Genomic DNA, 25,932 nt, shown 5'->3' with positions numbered 1-25,932 from the left:
AGATGGTAAGGGATGGGAAGGGGAAACAAAGGAGGAGGCAACAATGCTTGGTAAGAAATGTACTCGTAGGCTGATGGATCTTAATTAAATTGAAACAATTAGAAATCAGCTAATTTACGCTTCTTAGTTCCATCTTGTTAGTAGGACACAGGACAAAAATGGTTTCTATTTCAGTAGCTCAGTTCTATTTGTGACCTAAATTTTTATCTCCTTTATTATCTCACAAGGCTCAAGGCCTCCAGATTTCATGAAAACTAACATCCCAATCTTGTTCCCAATTCTAGAGCTGTAATTGCATTCTTGTCATAAATGAACCAGCCAAGCCTTTGCTTTACTTTATTCCTTTGCAAGAAATAAATAGCATATATATGGTGTAAACCATATAAGAAAATCAAATTTTTCTTTGCATTAACCTCAGTGATTGATACACTAGAAGGTATACTTTACCTGTTTAATAAATGATTCCTGGATACTTACCCATAATTGTGCTTCTTTGATAAAACATGTAAATAGAGAAAGGGATAATATTTTATCATTCTTCATCTCATCCAAGGATGATTGGTCTCTGTAGAAAAAGATGAGATTTTCAAGGACATTAAGTACATATATAGAATGAAGGAAAACTTACAAGAATACTCGAAGTAAAGAAGAGAAAGCAAAAGGAAAGATTACACAGTACCACTTAGGGAATTTTGAAATGTTATCCATTCTCTCAAGGTGAGTTTTTATTTAGCTACAGAGCATTAAATGTTGCCATAAACGTGGAGCTCACTTCAATAACTATTATCCTTGATTACAACATTTTCAATGCATCAATAATACATAGATAACATGTGCTTTAGTCTTCTTTTCCAGAGCACTTAGTTAATATTTATGTTTTTTTTCTATTTCATTGTTGGATTTTATTTATACACATATGTAGTTGATCAGTTATATATACATATACATGCATACATATATATACATCTAGCATTTTATGTTAATAGCATTTTCTAGTAGTTACACTTTTCAAGTAATTGCAATACTGAAATGATTGGTGATAGAATTTCAGCCCCAGGTGGCTCTCTTTACCATTCACAAGTGATTACAGCGAGATTGAAGAGACATTTTGCATTCCATTTGTGGTTGTCTTTTATTGAACTTGGTTAATATAACATGCTTCTGTGATTTTAGGTTTTAAAGTAAGTGCAGGCCCATTGGAAGTGTTTGCATATAAGCGTGTGGGCAAAAAGCATATAGCTACTCTAGTTAAGCTTTCAAAATGTGCTTTTAGGGAAGATTTGAAACAGTGCTTAGCTTATAGACTTTCCATTATGTATACACAAAATGCCCACTAATCTTAAAAAGGAAAAAATATAAATAAATAAATATATTACTGTATATATTAGTGTTAGATATATTTGCCAAATCTCCTGAAACTGAATAAATTTTATTTTACTCTATGTAACTTTAAATGAAAAGAGATAAATCCTTGTTCCATAATCTTGTGTTACATACACATAGGTAGCATTTTGCAAATATACCAGAAGAGCAAAATGTGACTTCATTTGCAGTAGCAAATGTTTCTTTCTTATCTGTTTACAGAAGCCAGAAAAATATAGATAGACTCTATAAAATGTTTCCTATGCTGTTAAATTTTAAGTAGACCACTAAAGCATTTGTGATTTTATACCTGTGTGATAAAGTTTCTTGTGAATGTGCTAACAGCACTGTTTTGAATTCATAAAAAGAAAATTAGTATCTTTAAATTGCTAGAACTTTCTGTGACTTAAAACAATATACATTACTTTGACATTTTTGTACTTTTTTATTGTAAAAATGCTGTACAGAGGGGTTACAGTTACATGAGGAAGGTAATGAGTACATTTCCTATTGAGCATTGTTGCTTCCTCCTTTGTTTAATCCATAGGAAAAAATATAGTATTTGTTAAACTGTTTTGGATACATGGGGGATGAATATCAATGGTATTTTCAGATTGGGCAAAGGATTAGTTTAACAAAAGCAACATCACTGTCATCTGCATATCCAGTAGTCATGTAGACCAAAATAATTGGGGCTGTTATCCCAATGGAGTGTATTACTCATATAAATGAAGCATTAACTCGGGGTTTCTCTACTATTTTCAAATCTTTTATGAGCATATCCTCCCTTATCAATATGACTCTGGAATAATTGTTTACTTCTATACTAAATTCTTCTTAAAACTGAAGAAACAGGAGATCATGCTTAGGGATTATGTTATAGAAAATGCCACTTCCTAGAATTTCTCTTAATATTTGATGTCCCAAAATTAAGTTAAAAACTTATAAATCACTGAGTATGTGTTAGATGATTTTATTATGCTTAGCCCAATTTTCATCATTACATTCATTGATAATTTCATTTTCAACTTCCTGATCATTGTATTCATACATACATATCTGCATATACATAAGTCCTGCATTTAGGACCCATCTGAAATTTTAGAATGCACTCTTCTTAACTTAACTTAATCTATTGTTAGCACATAAGTTATGATTTCTTCTTCTAGCTTATAAATCAATATTCACTGATTGCACAGTTTAGAACATGGGTATCTATGTGTGGTAATCATTCAGCCTACTGCAGAATCAATAGCATTGACCTATGTTATCTAGATGAATTGAGATATTAGTTATATTATATAAAATCAGAATATGAAGCCAATTCAGATAACACTCATTGCTTCAAATTGCTAAACTATTGGAAATCCATCTCTTAAAAGTAAAATTGGTTATGTGATGATCTTAAAAACTACTATTCATTTCTTTTTATAAATGGTTATATTTGTTTTCTTTGGAGATTTATTAATGTTTACCCAAGATAAATAAATGCAAACTATGCCATACATTTGTGCTAATTTTCCTGCTTGTTCCTGGAATGTTACAGAAACGGCACTAAGTGCTATTAAATTTAATTTATGAAACATAATACAGAATCAAATCTACAAATATCAATAAATATAAAAATAGCCAATACATGTATTTTAGTGGGCTCCTCAAAATGAATACGCAAATAAATAAAGAGCTAGAGAACATAGCTAATGCAAATTTTGTTGTATGTCTTTGGCCCTTTAAAGTTCTAGTTTGATGTTACAGAAAGTGGAACATGCCATTCCATTTCAACATTAATAAGTGTGCTCTTGGTGCTATGTGGTTATTCAAGTTTACATCAGCACATGGCTTCTCTCCCCCTAATTATTTTTGATCTAGTAGAGTATGAGATTTGAATATTTTAAGCAATATAAAAAGCACTAAACAATCATAATTGTTTTGTATATATTCTCAACCCTCTGTGGTAAATGAATCCAGCTGATGATTCATATTTAAGTAAAGAGTGTTATTCTTCACAAAGATAAGATTTCATCAGAATAAGTTTCTAGACAAGTATTATGTGGTAGATAGAATTCAGTGGACTTTCAACTTAGGGACTTAAAACATTAATTCCATTAATTTCATGCATAATAGCTAAAACTCATAATGTGCATTCTTTGAAACTCTGAGCACCACATTCGTATTGAATGCATTGCCAGTTGGTAGTGTGATAAGGGTCCATTTACTTTCTTAGAATCTAGGCTAAATCATCTCTCAACGGCATCACCATAAACTCAATGCAGCTTTTACTGTGCTGAAAGTTTAGCTATTTAAACACATGCTTTTGAAGTTTTCACTGGTTTAGCCTGACTAGACTAGTCAGGTTGGCAGTGTCATAAAGGAGAATTAACAATACCTCCAAATTAGTAACACTTAATTTGATTGGATTAAATTGAAGAATCTCTTTCACCCTCTGATTTTAAGGGGTCAGAGAGTATATGTTCAGTTGAAGCAGCTTCAGTTACAGATCAAAATGCACATTCCAAGGAACTGGACATTCAGAAGCATTAAGATAAATATACACAGGCACTCATCCTGCCATTTGACCAAGACAGAATCACTGTGGAATTTGAAATACTCATATGCAAAATCTTTGTTCTTTACACTGATACAAGATAAAGCAATCACACAATTCACAGTTTTCCACTACCATCTGTCATTTTATGGAAAATAAACATAAACAGCATCTTCCCACACTTCCTGCATCCAGTCATAGGTCCCACAGGAGTACTCTACCTATATTTCCTTCATCTCTCCAAACCCCTTCATACAAAATATATTTCTATCTGGAACTTATTTTGTTAAACTGTTAAATGCTCAAAGAAGTTACATCTTGGGAAGAAACCCTCAGTATGCCATTCATTAGTCAGTTTGGTTTTGTATAGATGATCCTGAAAAAAAGTCCTGAAGTTAGAAGTCCTTGAAGAGGCACATAACTTTTTAAGAGGTCTGTAGCTATCATGTTGGTTCAGAAAATGAAATAATAATAAGAGGTAAAATGGACTAATATAGTAAAAGGGGGCTAAAGGAACTTTTATTCTATGAGCCAGTATGGACTTTTACAAGTAAGTAGGATACAGATATGAATCAGAAACATTTAAGACAGCATTAGCTCTGGTGTGTATTTCACAGTTGAGTGTCTCTAGAAAACAGCAATGTACTGTACATTTCAAAAAGCCAGAAGGAAAGGTTTTTAAAGTGATTAAAGAAATGACAAATATTTGAATAGATAGTTTAACCTAATTTAATCATTACACAATGAATCAAAACATCATATAGCCTCATTAATTTGTATAAATTTATGATTTTTATGTACCAGTAAAAATAAATTTAATTTTAAAACATATTACTAAAAGAATGCATTCCATGAGAGAAAAAAATGAAATCAATTATAAAAGTACCCTAAATGCAAATTAAAAAAAAACATTGTGAAAACATTTTGTAACTTAGATTGTCCGAGAGCAAGATGTTTGCTCTCCTACTCTAGGGATGAGAACATGGGAAAATGGGTACTCTCATACTATTAATAGAATTTTAAATTAGAAAAATATCTAGAGAGTAGTATTTGACATTATTTTTACATGTTTTTATTGTAAAAATGCTGTATAGAGGGCTTACAGTTATGTGAGTAAGGTAATGAATACATTTCCTATTGAGCATTGTTACCTACTCCTTTGTATTTATTCAAATTGTACTTAACAAGTGTTTGTTGTTTGGTCTACCAAAGCCTCCCATCAGATGATCTTATCCATATAGTTGCAAACATCAAGTCTGAAAGTTTATTTATCATTTTACAAATGCAAAGATTTTATCTAAGTGTCCATCAATGTGTTGTTGAATAAAATATGGTACAACCATGTAATGGAATCATAGTAATTTTATTTTTTTACTGTTTTGTAAAAAAATAAGTTATAGTCTTTAAGTAGTTGTACAAAGGATTTCAATTCAATTTGTCAGTTTGTGAGTACAATGTATCTTGAACAATGTCACCCCTTCCAAAGCATCATTCTTGCCCATCTTTCACAGCCCCATGCATCCCCTCAAGGTATCTAGCTCCTTTTTCACATATATGTATCGAATAATATGATTGAATATTATTCTCCCACACTTCCCCTCTCTTTTTGTCTAAACACATCTATTTGACCTTACCCACGTACCTGACAACATATGAAGTTGTTTCTGGAGTAGAATAAAACAAGCTCTAGGTTGTACTGATTAAAAGAGTAATCTCAGAATGATATGTATAATATAACATTACTTAATTAAAATAAAAGCAAAGTAAAAATGAGTGCACACTTACTTGACAGAACAAACATGGAATCATTTCAGAACCAAAAGTAGTTAATCTGAGGAAGAAATTAAACACAAATGTACATAAATAAGAAAAAAATTCTGACATATCATTGTTATTTGGAACTTAGGTTTTATGTGAATTCGTTACCCATCAATAACATCAAATTTAATTAAAAATAAATATCACATGATTTTAAATATGAGCTAGGAGATCCTGGCATAAAGTTGTTAATAGTGGGACTGGAGAAATAATGGTTAATGTTAATGTGAGATATACAGTCCTATTAAAAGTCAACAAGAAAAAGAAAACAGTAACAGCTACTAACTTTTTAAAACTAAATTTATATGAACTAGTGTGAAAATTTCTCTGAAGTAGGCATATTTTTTACACTCAAATCTCCACTGCTAGAAATGATAATATTTTAGCACTGATTTTTCAATACTTTTGGTTACTAAGTATGGTGGAAAACTTGGAATATTAAATCTTATAAGCTTTCTAGACCATATACACCATATACATGTGTGTGTATGTATACACACATATATGCAAATATGTTACATGTGTCTATGTAATGGAAATGGAAAAGAACAGGGTACGGATAATTATTTCCATCATTATTCTAGCTGCTTCAATGAAAGGAGTACAGGGTGCAGTAATGTGATGTTTACTTTTGAATGTCAATGGGTAACAAACAATGTTGCTTTTTCATATCATATCTTATTTGTATTTATACATGGGGTATATTTCTAGTTTTCTGAGAAATAGGGATTTGCAATGTAAAAAATAAAACCATAATTCCCTCGTGTTTCTGGAGGCATTTTTAATCCTGTCATATATCAGAGATGAAACAAAGGCCAAGGATTACCTTGGGGTGAGAGGAGAAAGCTATACTTGCTTCTCACTTCAGGGGATGGAATTTTAAAAGTGAAGGGAAGACAATCTTTAATTCTTTCTGAGATACAAGTCACCGTACCTTAGTGCCTTTGATTTTCTCTCTGGAGAGCCATTATTAGATAGAGAGAAAGCTAGCCTCTCTCACGTAATATCTTTATGTGTCTAGTGGATGCCAGGGGCAGGTACTTGCAGGTAATGGGAGACTTGTGTGGTACATTGAGTTGTTATGATATACGTCAAGGGCTCTCCACTGAGTTGAGATATATAGAAACATACTGTTCTGTCAAGGAGCATCATTTTATTTTCTTCTTCAATTCCAGGTTTATGTCACTTTTCAGTGAAATAGCATAAAATAAAAAGGATGTTTTAAAGCTGGGAGTTTCTATTTCAACATTTCTTTGAGTTTCCTATTTCTTATTTGCCTAAGACATTCAGCCAATATTAGGCAAGGCCTAATATTCGCTAGATATTATCATTTGTACTTCAATTCTCCTTGCCTGATTACTCAGTTTATGCTCTAGACATTGTCTTTGTTCTTAAATTCCTCCTGCCTGATTAGCCATTTTATGCTGCATTTTCTTTTATGCTGGGTATGTGATGGCAAAATACATTAATGATTCATATACTATATATATATATATATATATATATATATATATGCTGAGGTTTTCTATGGGAAATTTAATATTTAGAGTCAATGGGAGGAAAATAGTTAACAACCCATCACAACATTCCTGTTAAAAATGCTGACCATATTTCCATGAGTGAAAATTCTTATCAATAAAGCAATGTACACGTTTCTTTTTTTAAAAAAAGTGAGAGAGAGAAAGAAATGTTGACTTTCACATTAAGGTTTTGTGTTTCTGACGTATTTATTTCATACCTGGGAAATAGTTGTTATTCAAGGCTACTGCTTTTGTTCTCTTTCGTAATGCATTTTTTAAGGAAATATCTGAGATGATTCTTTTTGTCATGAAAAATATTTTTTGTTGAAAGGCCAGAAATTCTAGTATTTCTGACACTTCAACTCATATTAAACTCTATCCTTTTATTTTTGATAGATGCTTTTCCTGTTTCCTTATACTTCAGATGACATTGTACAGGAGAGAGGAAGACAGGTATAGTTCCTACATATATAAATCATTGAGACAAGTCGATTAATTGAGTTTTATTTTCTCTGTGTTTATATTTTTCTGTGATGAATAAATAGCCATATTTGGTGATTAGATACACTTTAAGAAAAACCTAGAAAAGCAGCCCAAACCTATGCTCATTATTTCTTCTCCTGTCTGCCTTTCTTATATGTAGAAGAAAACCACAAACGTGCCTGTAGATTATGGTATTAAGGAGAGAATCAGTTAGTTGTCATATTTAGAGTTCTATAAAATCATAAAAAGCAAAGTAGCTTCATAATAATACTGGTGTCATTAAAAATTTAAAAGAATTGCAGGAAGAAAAATAGAATAAATAATTATAAATCTCATTTTACATGATTGTAGATGAAAAACACTATTCATAAGAGTTTAGCAACAAATATGAAATTGCTAAATTACCAAGTTCCCTTCAATAAAACAAAGAATATAGTGATTTAATTTCTGTAATATTGTTACCAATTCCCAGGTTAAATCACAAAAATATACAGTGAAAGCAGGAGTTATACTGTGGGGGACGGACATACAAAGCAACAAAGAGATAATCTTATAATTGCATTAGAAACAAATGCATGAAAGAAAAAAAACATTTAAAATACATATCTTAGGGTGCTTAATAATTTCTTATATCTCAGTTACACTAAGAATCTTAACTAACTTCTAGCCATTGGACTCAATGGACTCAATGGCTATTTCTGCTATTATTTCCTTTCCTTTGATTTGTACTTATTCAAGGTCACCTTAGCCTTCCAGGTGAACTTCAGATACTAAAAGATTATATATTCATAAGTAATATATACTTTCCTTCATTCTGAGGAGAATCAATCTTATCCTTGATATTCTCCTGCTACTTCCTCACTTCAATTAGCGATCTGCTCCAACTTCATTCACTCAGTGCAGTATTTCCTTGCATCTTTATCAAAAATAAAATGCCTTATTTATTATCCTTTGCCCTACATTAATTTTCAATTTACCGTGTATTACTGTCTGTCTTTAGATTATGTAATTATTGGTTTATTTTTATCTTATTTGTTGCCCTCAATAAAATATAAGCAACTTGAAAGCATGGTCCTTGCCTGTTTAGTTACTGAGAACAATGTTTCCTACCAAGTCAATAACCAGAACCAGCTAAAATGAAGAATTATCCCAGTACTAACCTTCATCGGCATGTTGCATGCTTGGGATCTTCCCCATCACTCTTGTGGCCAGGCTTTCCATCTCTGTTCAATATGAGCAGAATTCTCTCTAAAGATAATCAACATCTCTTATCTCAGTTGTTCTGAGAAAATATTGATGAGGGTCAGGTTTGAGAACATTTATTCTCTTTTAGAAACTTGATAACCTTAGACTCGAGAGGTTCCTGATTTGTCATAATCTATCAGAGAAAAAAATCGTATAAACATGAAGATAAGCAAAGAAGCAGACAAAGAAGACAGTGTGTAGAGGAGCAGAAGAAGCACTATGTGCAGGTGTATATGAGCGGGGTTCAGGTGTTTATCTATATATGAACAGATCTTTTTTTTTCTTTTCATTCTTAGTGATCCTTACTGATTGAGTTAGTCTAGTCACTGTTGTTTTTTTTAATAGACAGGGTTCTTTTATATCAAGAGTGTCCCTGATGATCTCCTGCCTCAGCCTCTAGAGTAGGTGGCACAGTGGCCTTGTCCTTCCTTCCTTCCTTCCTTCCTTCCTTCCTTCCTTCCTTCCTTCCTTCCTGCCTGCCTGCCTGCCTGCCTGCCTTCCTTCCTTCCTGCTTTCCTTCCTTCCCTGCCTTCCTTCCTTCCCTGCCTTCCTTCCTCCCTTCCTTCCTTCCTCTCTTCCTTCCCTTCCTTCCTTCCTTCCCTTTCTTCCCTTTCTCTCTCATTTTCTTTCTTATATTTCCAAACTGATGAGGTCAGGATTCCTAAGTTAGTATGAGTAAAGTGTAAAGTATCTTGAAGAAGTGGGAAATGGAAGGAAGGAAGAAATGGACCATTGACACAGTCAAGAGTGAGTATAACCATGAAGAACCTTGGCAGAGTATCACAAAAATGAGTCATATTTTGGTAGTGATCAAGACAAAGAGTGATATGATCATTTAATATTTTGGAAAAATATGGTACCAGGGTTTAAAAAACAATAAAATGATTAGGTCCAGTAACAGAGAGACAAGTTTGGTAAAGTCCTTAATTTAATGTTTCAAAGCTGAAGAGGTGGGAGGAAAAGGATGGTAGGGGAAAAACAAAGGAGGAGCAACAATGCTGGATAAGAAATATACTCATTACCTTGCTCATCTAACTGTAACCCCTTTGTACAGTATTTTCTTTTTTTTTTTTTTTTTTTTAACTTTTTAAAAAATGTTTTATTGTAAAGATACTATACAGAGGGTTACAGTTACATGAGCAAGGTAATGAGTACACTTCCTATTGAGCATCATTGTACCCCTCCATTGTTTTCCCCCTACTATCCCTTCCCTCCCTACCTTCCCCGAGGTTTGTTTTTTTAATTGTGATTAAGTGATTACATAATTTCCCAAATTTCACAGTATTGTGGAATAATGATGCTCATTTAAAGTCACAAGCTCATTCTTAACTTTCCTGGAGCAAATTGTCTATCATGGTCTATAACATATAACGGTGTACACATATACACCATACATGTGATCAGCAGCATGGGGATATTTTAGTAGTGGTTCGACCAGATGAGTGGAAGTTCTTTGTTTCTTTTTTTTTTTTTTTTTTTTTTTTTTTTTTTATTTTTAAATTGTATTTTATTTTATTTGAGAACATATTGTACAGAGGGGCTACAATTACATGGGCAGAATAATGCATACATTTCTTACCAAGCATTGCAGCCTCCTCCTTTGTTTACCCTTCACTTCCCTTCCCTGCCTCCCCCCTCCCCCCACCCAATTTTACCCCCCTCCCCCCACCCAATTATACCCCCCTCCCCCCCCCCCACACCGACATTGTAAAGCTGGTTTTGACATGACATTTTGTACTTCTCATTGTTGCAACAGGTCCACCTGAATCCTTAAACGACTTGTTTGTCCCCATCTCCTCCACATGATATACTGACATCAAATATAGTGAAAGCGGGGGTTACACTGTGGGGGAGGGACATACAAAGCAACAAAGAAATAATCTTATAAATGCATTAGAAACACATGCATGAAAGAAACGAAAACATTAAAATACATATTTAAGGGTTCATTTTCCTAACATCACATTATCTGGCCTTTTCCGCTTGACTCATACCTATACTAGATATTGCAAATAAGGGAGACCATGGGACCTATGCTTCTTTGGGCCTGGCTTACTTCACTTAATATAATTTTTTCCAAACCTTTCCATTTCCTAACAAATGGGGAAATGTCATTCTTTCTGATGGAGGCATAGAATTCCATTGTGTATATATACCACATTTTCTTGATCCATTCATCTACTGAGGGGCATCTGGGTTGGTTCCATATCTTAGGTGGCTCAGTGGTAGAATGCTTGCCTGGCATGCATGAGGCCCTGGGTTCGATTCCTTAGCACCACATAAGCAGAAAAAGCCGGACGTGGTACTGTGGCTCAAGTGGTAGAGCACTAGCGTTGAGCTGAAGAGCTGAGGGACAGTGTCCAGGCCCAGAGTTCTGGCCCCCTGACCGACAAAATAATAAATTAATTAATTAAAAAAAAAAAAAACCCAAACCAGTATTTTCATAATAAAAAAACTTAATTAAAAAAAGATGATGTTAAGTAAACCCCCCCCCAAAAAAAAAGAAAGCATGAAGGTCTGGAGGTCATTACCCCTAGAAATAAAGGATTAAAGTTATATTCAAGAGAAGTAAGTCAGGATCTGTGGCTTTGTAATCCTAGTTTGTAATCGTAGTTTGTAATCCTAGTTCTTTCGGAATAGAGATAAGAATTTGGGATTGAGGTCAACCAAGAGGAAAAAAAATAAACTCTTTCTAAAAATTGACTATAGCAACAAAAATTGCTATAGTTATGGTTCAATTAATACAGCAATCACCTAGTAAGATTAGAACCTAGTTGAAACCCCAGTACCAACACATTAATAGAGGGATTTAGATGATAGATAGATAGATAGATAGATAGATAGATAGATAGATAGATAGATAGATAATAAAAGAACACCAGTTAAAAATCACTGTGTTATTAAAGATCCAAACTAAAATCCTAGCTACTGAGGAGGATAAAATCTGATCACTATTCGAAGCCAGCACAGGCAAGAAAGTCCATGAGAAACTTATCTCCAATTAAACACCAGGAAGCCTGATGGAGAACCTTAGCTCAAGTGTTACAGGACTGACTTTAAGCAAAAATGTTCAGGGACAGAGCCCTAGCCCTGAGTTCAAGCCCCAGGATTGGCAAACATTTTTTTAATTAAAAATTCCAAATTAAATCTGAGTATGTAAAAACTAAAAATCTTTCTCCCTTTTTGCTACATTACTATTTCCCGCCCCCCTTTTTTTTTTGGTTGGTCATGGGGCCTGAACTCAGGGTCTGAGCACTGTCCCTCTGCTCTGCAGCTCAAGGCTAGCGCTCTACCACTTGAGCCACAGTGCCACTCCCAGCTTTTTCTGCTTATGTGGTGCTGAGGAATCAAACCCAGGGCCTCATGCATGCAAGGCAAGCATTCTACCACTGAGCCAACTTCCCCACCCACATTACTAGTTTTTATAATGTATAAAATTTAGAAAAAAAAGATAATGGGAAACAATTTAAATATATTACCTATCATTTTTACATTTTTTAGAAGTTTAATTTATATTTCATAGTTCTTAAAAATTTAATATCTGCTTAATAATTTTGCATTGAATCTTAGAGCATACTATTTTCCATTTACACTGAACTGAGTTTAGTCTCTCTTTTTCCCTAAAGATTCCTAAACAGTGTTTGATATGTGTTAGCACTAGAGCTCTTTTAAGGAAATCTCACATTTGACAAAAGATAGACTTAAATTTGTCTCTGAAGAAATATAGTAAGACAAATGAGTTGTTGCCTACCAATTTATTTTTCAGTATAAACTTTTACTTTATTTCCAGTTAGTCAAAGCAATCACCCCTCTGGGAAAACAAAGACTCATAGCAATGCTGAAAAGAATAATAATATTTTTTCAAGGTGAAAAGACCTTAAAAGTTGTATAATCCAAATGCTTCATTTTGCAAGTCACTAAAGCCAGGCCAACCTAAGGCTGTTGAATCTTATTTAACGGACATTTCTGGAATTTGAAATAATATCTGCTTCTCAGTGTGTGTGTGTGTGTGTGTGTGTGTGTGTGTGTGTGTGTGTGTGTGTGTGTGTGTGTGTGTGTGTGTGTGTGTGTGTGTGTGTGATTATACTGTTCACTTGGGACACCTCTAAAAGTTGGTTCTCATATTGTGTATGCATGGAACACAGTATTTACTGAAATACTGTCTTAGAGAAGAAAGCTTGCCAAGTGTTCTACCACTAAAAGCTGCCACTGGACAAGTAGTCCCTAGATAGTACATTGCAAAACAGTAATGAACTACATGTCTCCATTCGCTAGTGACATGGAGACTAAACAATGAAGCATATTTTTCTTTTTCTTTGTTTTTTAATGAAGACTTTAAGCAAGCATTTCAGCCACCCACCCTCTATTGTGTTCCAAGGGACATACAAACTGTTAGTAAGCATTGTTGTGTTTTAAGACAAGAAGACAATGTTGAAAGAGACTGGCCTTGTTTGTTTGTCACATTTTTTCCCCTCATTCCCTTAGAAATGACTATGATCTCTCTTTTTTGTAACTGAGCAACTGAATGCATTAGTATGCAGGATGTATTCAAGTATAGTACAAAAGTCAGAGATGTCACTTCTAACCTTCATTCAGGGCTTTCTGATACTGCCTGCATTCTATATGACCAAAGCTTTACTAGATATTGCACCCCACTTTGTGTTAGATAAACACTGTATCTTGAATGTCTGAGAATGAATTCATGGTGAATTTGTCCATCTCTTTAGACAGAAACCGATACTATCAAAGTATGTCTTACTGAAATAAACAAGATCTATACAATAGTAAACGAGGTCCTTAATTTCCAGCCAATAAACATTTGTCTCTGCTTCAGATCACAGACTCTCTAATTAAAATCACTTTGATTATACTGACTTCCATCATCCCAAATATTCACCATAGCAACAAATCAGTGGCATGGAAAATGAGTTCATTATTGTTCCTGAAAATCTATAAGTTGCTGGAATGCAGTTCTGGAGCACAACCCAAAATTTTTTGAAATATCTTTTGACAGTATTTCACAAGCATTGCTTTCTAATAATAATTGTGTATATGTTTTTTCATATCTAGAGTGTTAAATCTATCATACATCAAAGCATGTATCCCTTTCTTCCTACATTTCCTTTAATCAGAGAGAAATGACAAATTCTTTTCACATCATTGGAAGATATCAATTCATTTTTTATATTTCCTCAATCTTAAATTGAATGTTTTGAAAACAAGAGTTATTTATTGTCTAGATTAAATTTATCATTTCCTTAAGAAATGTGGATATTTGGATGCAGAGAACATGAGCCTATTTTAAAATAAATACTTAAATTATCTTCCTCACAAATATTTATCATAATGAAAAATAAAAACCATATTTTTAATCTTACATTAAGAAGCAAACTTTATGACAAAGCATATTTATTTGAATATATCTTTCCCCATTAATGAGCACTGGTCTCCTTCTCATCTTTTAATATATACCTACTAATTTTGGGTAAAATATGCAACTCTCTCCATATATGATATAACAGTAGGAATAGGTATAAACTAGTTGCAATGTCTTAATGCCAATCTAATAAATAATACTTATGTGTGTATGTATGCATGTGTGTGTGTGTGTGTGTGTGTGTGTGTGTGTGTGTGTGTGTGTGTGTGTGTAACAGAGGAGAGGAGGGAAAGAAAAGGAGAAGGAGGGAGGAAGAAGGGAAGGGAGAAAAAAAAGAAATATGCCTTCTCACAATCAGAATCAAAACAAGGTGGTGTTATCCTTTAAGCTCTTCCTGCTGCTATAATAACACTTCTAACATTCCCAAGAATTTGTGTTCTCTCTGGTCATAGATGTTGCCTATTTTCTATTGTAATAAAATCAAATAGGAAAGTAAATATCATAAAGGAAAATCACTATTCTGAGTGTGTGATAAAAGCAGAGTTGGTTACTAGTGTTATGGTAATTCATATAAATCAACAGAACACTAAGAATAAATGCTTTTCAAGTCAAATGAAATGAGTCCATTCAACTGGGTCAGACAACGGCTACCTTAATCCAAGTGCTTTAACATAAATTATATATGTTTAAATATATATTGATATACATGTTTTGTATATATTTATATATAAATTCAAATTTTCATATATACAATTTCATATATGCATATAGAGTCACATTTTTTAAATTTAAATTTATTATCAAGGTGATGCACAGAGGGGTTACAGTTACATTTGTAAGGTAGTGAGTACATTTCTTGTCAAACATTGTTAACCCCTCCCTCATTTTTCTCCCGCTTTCCTTCCCTCCCAATGCCCCCTTTCAAGTTGTAAAGTTCATTCCCAACACATTGTCTAGTGAATATTGACGGTGCATTGGGTCATCCTACGTCCTTTGTCGCACCATTTTGTTGTTCTCCTTAACTTCCCTGATTCACATAAACATATATAAAATACACGGTGTGCCAAAATCAAATCTTATAACAATGGGGATAAAACATATGGAAAAAATGAAAGAAAAGACAATAACTTCACATAGTACATTATAAAAAACAACAACACAGAAAAATTTCTTGTTTCCATATCTTGGGGTTCATTTCACTTAGCATCCTTTTATATGGTCATATGTACATAGCTAGCTATTGAGCCGTTGTGATCCTCTACTAGGACTATCCTAGACATATAGTAATTATTACAGATGAGGGAAACCTGGAGCCTATGTTTCTCTGGGTCTGGCTTACTTCACTTACTATGATTTTTTTTCAAGTTTATATAGTCAATTTATATACAGTACATACTTCATAATAAACCATTTGTACTATAGTTTTTGCATAAACAGGAATGTTTCTTAAAAATCCCATTTTTATTGCTAGAAGAAGATCCTTATAATGGTTCCAACCCTCTCCTGTAGTGAGATTTAATGATGATCATTAAATTCTTTGGATACTTGAAAGAGCAGATTTTTGTAATGAGTCATTCTTTAGTCATAGTTGGACTCTACCTTTTACTGTCATAGTTCAACATCAGAGTCTTCTGCATGGACTATTAGAAAATAAACTAGATTTTTTTGCAGTTTGTCTTGGTATCACCTCTGTAAATCAACCTCTTAAATGGAATATTACAGGCAATAATCTCTTGGATTCTTTACCACAGTAGGAGACACTAGAGTTACTTTCTGTGCTCTTTCATTCCACTGCGTGGAATGAAATTTATATGAATTTATATTTATATGAAACAAACCAAAAATTGGAGAAACAGTTTTATTCAATCCGATGGCTATGATACTCAATAAACAAATATGATGCATCTTACCCAAGGTGTTTCAACTGTTTGTACCCCTGTGCCAACAGTATCTCTTCTTCCAGAGAGACAGATATAGATAGGGAAGGAGAAGAAGAAGAAGGAGGGGGGGAGGAGGAGGAGGAGGGAAGAGGGAGGAAGGAAGGAAGGAAGGAAGGAAGGAAGGAAGGAAGGAAGGAAGGAAGGAAGGAAGGAAGGAAGGAAGGGTGTCATTCTGCTCCATGTTTTCCTAATTATATTTAATCTTTTCTATCTCAAGGGTTTTTTTTTTTCTTGAGCTCTGTTGTAGACTAAAGAAGGAAATTCAACTAACATAGTAACTGAGTACACATTTGCTTTCATTTAAAAAAGTAACTTCCATACTTAAATGCTAATGTATGTCAGATTTTCTACTAAGTTTTACTAACCTCATCTTTCAGCTTTTCATTATTTAGAAATCCTTATTGTACCATTATTTCCGAGAGAATCACATGTTGTCTTTCAGATACATTTGGAGTAGAAAAAAGTTTGCGAACTAGACCCCATAAGTAGTTTGATGTGATTTCTTGATGTCAGTTGGAAAATGTTTTTTGTCGGTCGTTGGGCCTAAACTGTGGGCCCTGGAGCTGTCCCTCAGCTCTTCAGCTCCAAGGCTAGCACTCTACCATTTGGGCCACAGCGCCACATCTGGCTTTTTCTGCTTATGTGGTGCTGAGGAATTGAACCCAGGGCCTCATGCATGCAAGACAAGCACTCTACCACTGAGCCACTTTCCCAGCCCCTGGACATTTTTTTTGCTTTTATTAAATTTCTTTTTTGTTTTAAAGACAGCCTTTAGAAGAACAGTCAAAGGTATCTTAGTACTTTGCCACAGACAAGACTGGTAGACGTAAGGAGAGCAAGATGTTCAGGCAAAAACCTGCTTAGTAATACCTCTCTTCAGGATCCTTTTGGGACTTTCAAGTTTGCAGAACTGTTTTATCTGAAATTATTTGTCATTAACAAGTAAGATGAATTATGTTTTGACTAAATAAATGCCAAATTAAACTTTAAACACAAAATAACTGAGCTTTCTCTAAAAATCATTTTGTCATTCTACTAAGTTAAACAATATTTTCCATAGAGTTTATGCTGAATCCTAGTATGGAGCATGAGTTGGAAATTTTACTTTTATTTTCAGAAACTGGAGTAACTAAGTGGTTAGTTACAATTGAAGAGGTACATGGAAACAACTGGGAATTCTGAGATGATTCTTAAATCTAATAAAAATAGTATGATAAATATGCATATTTTAAGTAAAGCAATCTATCAAAATTCATGTCTAGAAAAAGTATTTTCTTCTTCTTCTTCTTTTGGCTATGAAGCTTGAACTAGGGGCCAGAGACCTGTCCCTGTGCTCTTTTACTCAAGGCTAAAGCTCTACCACCGGATCTACAGTGACACTTCTGGTTTTCTGTTGGTTAATTGGAGATAAGAGTTTCATGAACTTTACTTCCCAGGATAGCTTTGAACCATGATCCTCAGATCTCAGCCACCTGAGTAGCTAGGATTACAGTGGTAAGAGACCAGTGCCTGGATATTTTAGAATAATATTTTCTCATCAACTACAAACACCTTTGTTAATCATAGAAATTTCATCAGAAGTCCCTATGGAAGTACTTGTTCTCCATCTCCTCTACTGAAAATGTCATAATAAATAAGCATTTTCAGTATGTGTAGGATAATCTGTATCTTATAGCAGAACTTGTTATGACAGTATGATTATAGGGAAACATATAAGTCTCCTCTATGCCTTTTTAATTCTTCAGAGACCTCAAAAATAGATGATTCACTGATTTTTTAACCTTTCATGTGGCTTTGTTTTGAAATATGCATTGCATAAAGTAATGGAAATGTAACTCCTGATCCTCTCAGATCAGGAAACTATTATAATACTATTAATGACAGGTTATACCAGATAAAGATTGAGAAGTCTCAGATTATTTTATTCTGTAAACTATCTGCATAAAGATCAAAGGAAGTTTATAACTTTTATAAGCTTGTTCTAACAAGAAATAGAATGAGGATAAATATTAACAGTTGCTTTTTGATTCTCCTCAATGTATGGCTTTATTTGAGTTGTAAAGCCCTCTTGCTTCTTACCTAGGTTCCTAGCTACTTATCTGCCCCCCTGTCAGCCTTCCTACTTACCTACCTAGCTTTCTGCCTACCTATATATCTACATACACTTCTGTTCAATTAATCATTCTCTTTCTCCATCCATCCAATTATCCTTCAAATATCCTTTGCTTTGTTTTTAAGGAGAATTTAATAGAATACTGCTTATTTGTGTGCTCCTACCTGGAAGAAGACAAATATACACTCACAGACATTTGACAATTACTTATTAGCAATTACAATGTTTTATTTTCTTTCTTGTGGACAAATTTTTTTTAATGAATGAATTTACTTGACTTTCACAGGTAAATTACCAGATCTTTGGGATTTCACTTTTCTAATGTAAAAAAATGAAATAAATATCAAAATTATTTTGCTCACTTCATAAGTGCTGTAAAATTTTATGATAATAATAAATTTAACTAATTTAAATATATTTAAATTCATTCAGATTTAAATAACTAAGTTTTAGAGCATAACTCATTGTCAGTCTTAGTGACTATTATGTAAAACACTAGGGAAATATATCTTACTGTTAGTATACTACTGAGTTCATTTTTCTTGCTGTAACAGGTCATGAGTGAGTGGAGTTTGTTTTATTTGGCATGCTGTGAAATATTTTTATGGATTGTTGGAAGTACCCAAAGAAATCGTGAGAAAGAGCTGTCACTTTTCTCAAGAAGCATTTTAATTAGCTTTATCTCTTTCTAGCATAGATTACAGCATCTATGTCTATCAAATGTTATGAAAATATTACAATTTTCTGGATAAAATAGACCCCAATGTCCCATTCAAAATAAAATATCTTGAAACAAAAGCATTACTGTATGTATTAAATATAAATTTTCACAAGTAGCCTCATTTTCCTTACAAAAGTCTAAATAAAAGTTTATTTAATGTCTAAGCAAAGAAATGAGGCAGTGTGGGCTAAATACTAGATTTTAAAATCATTTACATTTAAGTGAAGCTAAATAATGTATAATTTGATACAATTGACAAACCAAAAATACCTCCTCAACAATACATGAAATTCAAAATTATATCACAGGAATCTAGTTGAAGTATTCCCTTTCCCTAAAAATTGAAATACTGGAAATAGGTTTTATTGATTCATCTTATTAATCACTTACAATTATTCAATACTACATTTCAATGCTAAGATGGCAGATTATGATTTATTATCTTTACAGCCTTGGGAAGCTAGAGTAATTCATACAAAAAAGTAGAGTAAAATGTACTTACACCTCTAATTTCAGTAGCAAGCAGAGATCCCAACCTTGCACAAAAGGTCAGAGGCACTTTTAGAAAGAGCATAGTGGATACGGGCCTTATAAAAGAAAATATAACATATATTCAAAAACATGATCACATTAAATGTGTTTGAAAACTGGAAAGCAGTTCATGGCCACAGCATTCCTGGTGAGAATTGAATTTATGTAGAATATATAATACATATGAAATTTATTTAATCAAACAGACAATGGAAATTAATAAGGGATCTGATTTGAGAGTGATCTGATCAGCTGTGCCATTTAGGACATTACTCTGGCAGCAAAATAATCCTTTAATTCACCTTATTGGATAGAGAGATACCAGAAAGAACAAAATGGAGAGTTCTGTAAAAACAGGCACTTTACTTGGAAGTTAAATGCTTAGGGTGGAAGCAAAAACATTCAAAAGTTATGGTGAGAAAATGCAATGACTTCCTCTGCTTTTAATCTTTCCCAAAGTGATAGCTAGATGCTATGTTTTAACAAAAGAGTGATTTTAACAAAAGAACCTGAGATTCACATTGTCTTTCTGATTGAGGCTATATGTTTTTTTTTCATGGAGCTTATATATTCACCTTTCCTGTTTTCAATCATGAATGAAAAGACAGGAAGATATCATAAAGTAATTTTAACATCAATTTAGTGGTTTTAAAACCAACAGATAAAAATGAGTCATCAAGAGAATATGTTGACCAAATCTCAAGCTTTCTTCATTCAAATTAAATTCAAGAGAAAATTCCACAGAACTTTATCTAAGTTGAAACTATTAGAGGTTGATTTCAAAACTAAAAAAAAAAAAGAATCAATAAGAAAGCAATGAACCAAACATCTAATCTTCTGTTAACAGAATATGGAATTTCTGGAGCAAAAGGAGAATTACGAAAGTGAAGATAAATGTTAATGAAAAGTAGCTAAGACCAGTTAACTGATTTTTTTATAAAATATAAAATTATGAAAATTATGATGGGTAATAGCCATACAAACTTCATAAAAAATTGTCATCAAAACAGTAAAAGTTTTACTTCATCTTTTCCTATTTGGATTCCCTTTATGTTTTCATCTTGTCTTATTGCTCTAGCTAAGCATTCTAATACTAAATTGAAAAGGAGTGAAGAGAGAAAACTTCACTATCTCTTTCCTTAACTTAGAGGAAATGGCTTTGGCTTTTCACCATTAAGTATAATGCTAGTTGTAGGTTTATCATGCACAGCCTTAATTATATTGAGGAATGTTCCATGGATTCTTAGTTTCTCCAAAGCTTTTATCATAAAGGGGTATTGGATCTTGTCAAATGCTTTTTGTGCATCTATTGAGATAACCGTGTGGTTCTTATCCTTGCTTTTTTTGATGTAATGAATTATATTAATTGCTTTATATATATTGAACCAGCTTTGCATCCCTGAAATGAACCCCAAGATAGGGTCACAAGAAGTTTTTTTTTCTTTGTCGCTGTTGTTTTTAATGTACTATGTGATTTTTCAATGTTCTTTATTGTAAAAATACTGTACAGAGAGGTTACTGTTACATGAGCAAGGTAATGAGTACATTTCCTATCAAGCATTGTTGCCTCCTCTTTTGTTTTTCCCCTACCATCCCTTCCCTCCCATCCCCACAACTACCATTCCCTCCCTGCCAAAGTTGTAAAGTTCATTTTCAACATACTGTCTTGTAGATCTCATTGTTACAATGGCTCAACCTGTATCCCTATTTAAAAGCATTTTGTTTTTTTCCCTTCCATTCCCTGAATTAGATAAGTGTAAATACAAGATTCAGTGCACCGACATCAAATATAGTGAAAACAGAGGTTATACCATTGGGGAGGAATATACAAAGAAACAAAAAATCACATGGTACATGATAAATATGTTAGAAACAATAGAAAGAAAGAAAAAACAATTGTGTCTCTATCTTGGGGTAAATTTCGCTTAACATCATCTTATATGGTCATAGGTACATAGCTTTTGACTTTTTATACTTGTCCTACTCATGTACTAGTTATTGCAAATAAGGGAAATCATGAGACCTATGTTTCGTTGGGTCTGGCTTACTTCACTTAATATAATTTTTTCCAAGCCTTTCCATTTCCTAACAAATGGGACGATGTCATTCTTTCTGATGGAGGCATAGAAATCCATTTTATATAAAGACCACATTTTCTTGATCCATTTATCTACTCAACCTCTCTAGCCTTAAAATAAATTCAAATCAAAACAATATTGAGATTCCACCTCACCCCAGTTAGAATGGCAAAAATCAAGAACTCTAATAACAACAGATGCTGGAGGGGATGTGGACAGAAGGGAACCTTACTGCATTGTTGCTGGGAGTGTAAACTTGTTCACCCACTTTGAAAGCAGTATGGAGGTTCCTCAAAAGACTCCACATAGAGCTCCCCTATGACCCAGCAATCCCACTTTGGGGCATTTACCCAAATGATCACAAACAAGACCATACTAAAGCTACCAGCACAACTATGTCTATTGCAGCATTATTTACCATAGCTAAGATATAGAACCAACCCAGATGCCCCTCAGCAGATCTATGTGATTTTTTTTGTTTCTTTTGTATGTTCTTCCCCCAAGGTAAAACTCCTATTGTCACTGTAGTTGATTCCTGTGCCCTGCATCTTGTATAAATATTTTTTGTAATTTGAGGAGGGAAAGAAAAACAACAAAATGCTGAAAGGACATTACAGATTGACCCATTGTAACAATGAGACATACAAGACACTATGTTGGAAACATACAAACATGGGGGAAGGAGGAGTTGGATGATAGGGGAAAACCAAAGAGGGAGTAACAATGCTCCATAGGAAGTGTACTCATTACCTTACTCATGTAACTGTAACCCCTCTGTACAGTGTATCTTGACAATAAAATATTTAAGAAGTAAAAGTTAATGAGTTTACATAATTTTATAAAACAATCTGATATCTGTAAATTTTAGAGTTTTGAGACCTACAGACTATAGGATTTGCATATTTTTAAGTCATATGATATAAATTTACAGTAGCTTCTGGAAAACTATTTTGAGTTTAAATTTCAGGAAATAAGTAAATGTTTCAAAATTTTAGCATATTATATTTGCATGTAACTTTTACTTTATTTTATTTTATTGTAAATGCACTGTTTTATATACTAAAAGCTTTTGAAGTTAAAACAATATTGCTTTCTGAATTGAAATAAAAAGTAACAGATTATAACATAAAAGATGTAAGGAGTTATTGTAAAAATAAAGACTTTATTGAGTTCTGAACCAATTCAAATTATCCAGAAATATGTCTAAAAGTAATTTACATAGCAAACTTATCTTACTTAAACTCGTAGTTGACATAAACTCTTCATGGGTATAGCAGCTAGCAATTAATTTACATAGCTAAAGAGTACTGATGCGAAGGACTTTGAGAAGGGCTGTGTAAGTTGGATGAGAAGGCTGAAGTTGTGGCAAAACAAACTAAGAATCCAGAGTATAGAAAAAGGCCTGTTCTTTAGAGAAGAAAGGAAACATATCAAAAGATATATCACAGATAAACACCAAAAGAAAACACACTAGCATTCTCCTTGTGCTCACTCATTTTAAGTCTATACAGGTTTAAAAAGTCTAGAGCAACAGCTTTCAGCTAAAATATGACAAATAAAATATTCTCGTATACTTCTAGGAATGCTACATTAGCATGAGAATTGGATGTTGATCTTTTCAGGAGAATCATACACATTTCCGTGACACACATTAAAGAGATAAATATTTGAGGGAGCAAGATTTAAATGGTCTTACTGAGGTATAACATTTTATCAACCATTCTGAGCTACATTATCCTCAACATCACCAAAATGATGTGCTGTATATACTATTGATCCCAAAGCATTTATTCATACGTTTCTCTTTATTGAGAGTATCATTTCATGTATTTATGCTTGACATTTACCTATATGTCTTGAAACTAATCTATCATGTTTCTTAATACATTACCTTTGAATTATTTTTATAGCTATATTTTAGTCCCCTAAAAGATGGTTAACTGAGTACTAAAATGTAAACTTAAAGGTATTAGCCAATTTCTAACATAATGTAAAAGTCAGAACATGAGCTACAGTTTATATAAAGTATCACATTTATCCAAATATCATTGAAGTTTATGCCAATACTATTGAAGTTTATTTTCAGGCCATATTCGTAGGTAGTTAATAGAAGAGAAAAATAGGCAAGTTTTAACATAATCTTACTGAACTTTTATTGTCAATAGTGTATGAGACTCTGGATGTATAGTTATGCTCCAAATTAACAGAATCTTTCACAGAAAGGTGTTGAATATAGTTCATTATAATATAACTAAAATTTGAGATAGGGGTGCTAAAGAAAAGAAATATTTGTTTCCTGTAGCTTTCAATCCCAAATTCTTATTTGAAAGAAAGTATTTCTTTGAAACCAAGCTTTCTTTTTGATTGTGCACTCCCTAACATTCTACAAAAAATAATCTTTTCATCCATGTCAGAGAACCACACACACCTTCCCAAGAGAACAGGTGACTAGTGGAATAGTTAGACCCAGTAACTAGAAAACCAGTGCAAATCTTCCTTTCTTGCATGCTATTGTTGCTATGACTGTTTCATTTATACTCCTTCATATGTTTAGTGTTTTAAATTGGCAAATAAAAATTACATGTATTAGTTATATATATCATATATATAATGTTTACATATTATATACAGTATACTAAAATATATTTTAACTATATACTTATTGACAAGTTGTAAAACATGTGCATAACTTTGCATGTTTTTTTACTCTCAACAATATTCAAGCATTCAAAAGCTGTTATTAATTCTGGTCACTGTATTATCCAATAGACCTGTCAGTAAAAATCAATTATTCCTTCTATTTGATACTTTATATTTTTTTCCTGAACATTGCCCAAATCATTGAACATTCTCCCAATCTTTTCACCCCACTTCAGATTCTATAACCTATATTTGACTATATACTTCTATTAGTTGGATGTTTTTAGAAATCTTATATAAGTGAGATCATTGTATGTTTCTTTCTTTTTCTGGTTTATTTAAATTAGCATAATGCCCTTCAGATTTATCTGTGTTGTTAGAAATGACATTTTTCTTCTTTTCCAAGTCCAACTATTACTGTGTGTGTTTGTGAAATTATATTGTCTTTTTCTCCTTGACAACTGAGGGGCTATTGTGAGCAATACTAGAGTGAACATGGAATGCAGATATCTGTTCAACATACTTCAGATTTCATTCACTTTGGCTAGTTATCCAGTAGTGAGATTGGTTTATGTTTAATAGTGGTAATTCTATATTTAATATTTGAAAAACCTATAATTTTCCATAATGACAGTAATAATTCACATTTATACCAAAGAGTTTCCCTTTTCTTCATGTAGTCTCTTTTTCTATTTTTCATCATATTATATTAGTGTTATCAAAGGTATGAGGTAATTTCTAGTTGTAGTTTCAATTTACATTTTCCTAGTATTTAGTGATTTTAATCATGTTCTTATATGCCTATTGTCCATTTCTATGTGATTTTTCTTAGGGGAATATCTATTTAGGTCTTTTGCCAATTCTTAACCCAGGCTGTTTCCTTGCTGTTAAATTTCAAATATATTTAGGATATTTATTCAGTATTAGATAAATTATTTGAAAAATGATGGTGTTTTTACACTTTTCCTTACTGTGTTTTGTTGTTTACAAACTGTTTTATAATTTGTAAAAATCAATAATATTTTAGGCTACTTGTACATGTAGAATATTTGTTTAATTACTTTTACTCCAAAGATTTTTCAGCATAAGAGAGGTTTTTTTTTTTTCATTTTTGTGATTCTGCCTTTTAGTTTGATGCAATCCCATTTGTTTGTTTCTGTTTTGAGGGTCTGATACAAGAAATCATTTCCAAGATCAATCTCATGGAATTTTTCCCTGCTTCTGGCTGTAAAAGAGGTTTTAGAGTGCTCTTTCCTGTTTTGCTTTTCTGTGGATTAATACTGCCCAGGGAATACTAAACTCTAAACTGGAGCTTATATACATGGAATCCTTAGTTCAGGTAAGGTGAGACATTCTGTGTTCACCCAATGGGAAAATGTCTTGCTTTTTCCATTTGAAGTGTTTGGAGATCATTAGTTTTTTAGTCACCCCATCTACAATGAAAAGAATTCCCAAGATCGACTCAATAGTTCCAGTTGCCAAAGGTAATAAGGTGATGTTCTAGTTACTAAAGCTCCATATAAATGTCTAAGAAAAAAAAATTCACTCCGGCTAATCAT

The 25,932-nt window shown here is 32.9% G+C and overlaps 1 protein-coding gene and 1 long non-coding RNA gene across 2 annotated transcripts in view; one reads left to right on the top strand and one right to left on the bottom strand.

The window, feature by feature from the left end:
• The window catches only part of Mgat4c (MGAT4 family member C), a 180,788-nt gene that overhangs the window by 104,359 nt on the left and 50,497 nt on the right, over window positions 1-25,932 (top strand). The gene's annotated exons all lie outside the window — the stretch shown is intronic.
• Window positions 538-9,046, bottom strand: LOC138804921 (uncharacterized). Its single transcript, XR_011365381.1, has 3 exons — window positions 8,889-9,046; window positions 5,693-5,738; window positions 538-565 (listed from the first exon to the last, which is right to left on the bottom strand). It is a non-coding gene; the product is annotated as an uncharacterized lncRNA (long non-coding RNA).

This window comes from Dipodomys merriami, unplaced genomic scaffold, assembly GCF_024711535.1.
Source record: "Dipodomys merriami isolate MVZ:Mamm:240054 unplaced genomic scaffold, mDipMer1.0.p SCAF_10, whole genome shotgun sequence".
In the NCBI taxonomy this organism is placed as follows: Eukaryota; Metazoa; Chordata; class Mammalia; order Rodentia; family Heteromyidae; genus Dipodomys; species Dipodomys merriami.
The sequence above is the reverse complement of the archived record's forward strand: the minus strand, read 5'-3'. Positions and strand labels throughout refer to the sequence as shown.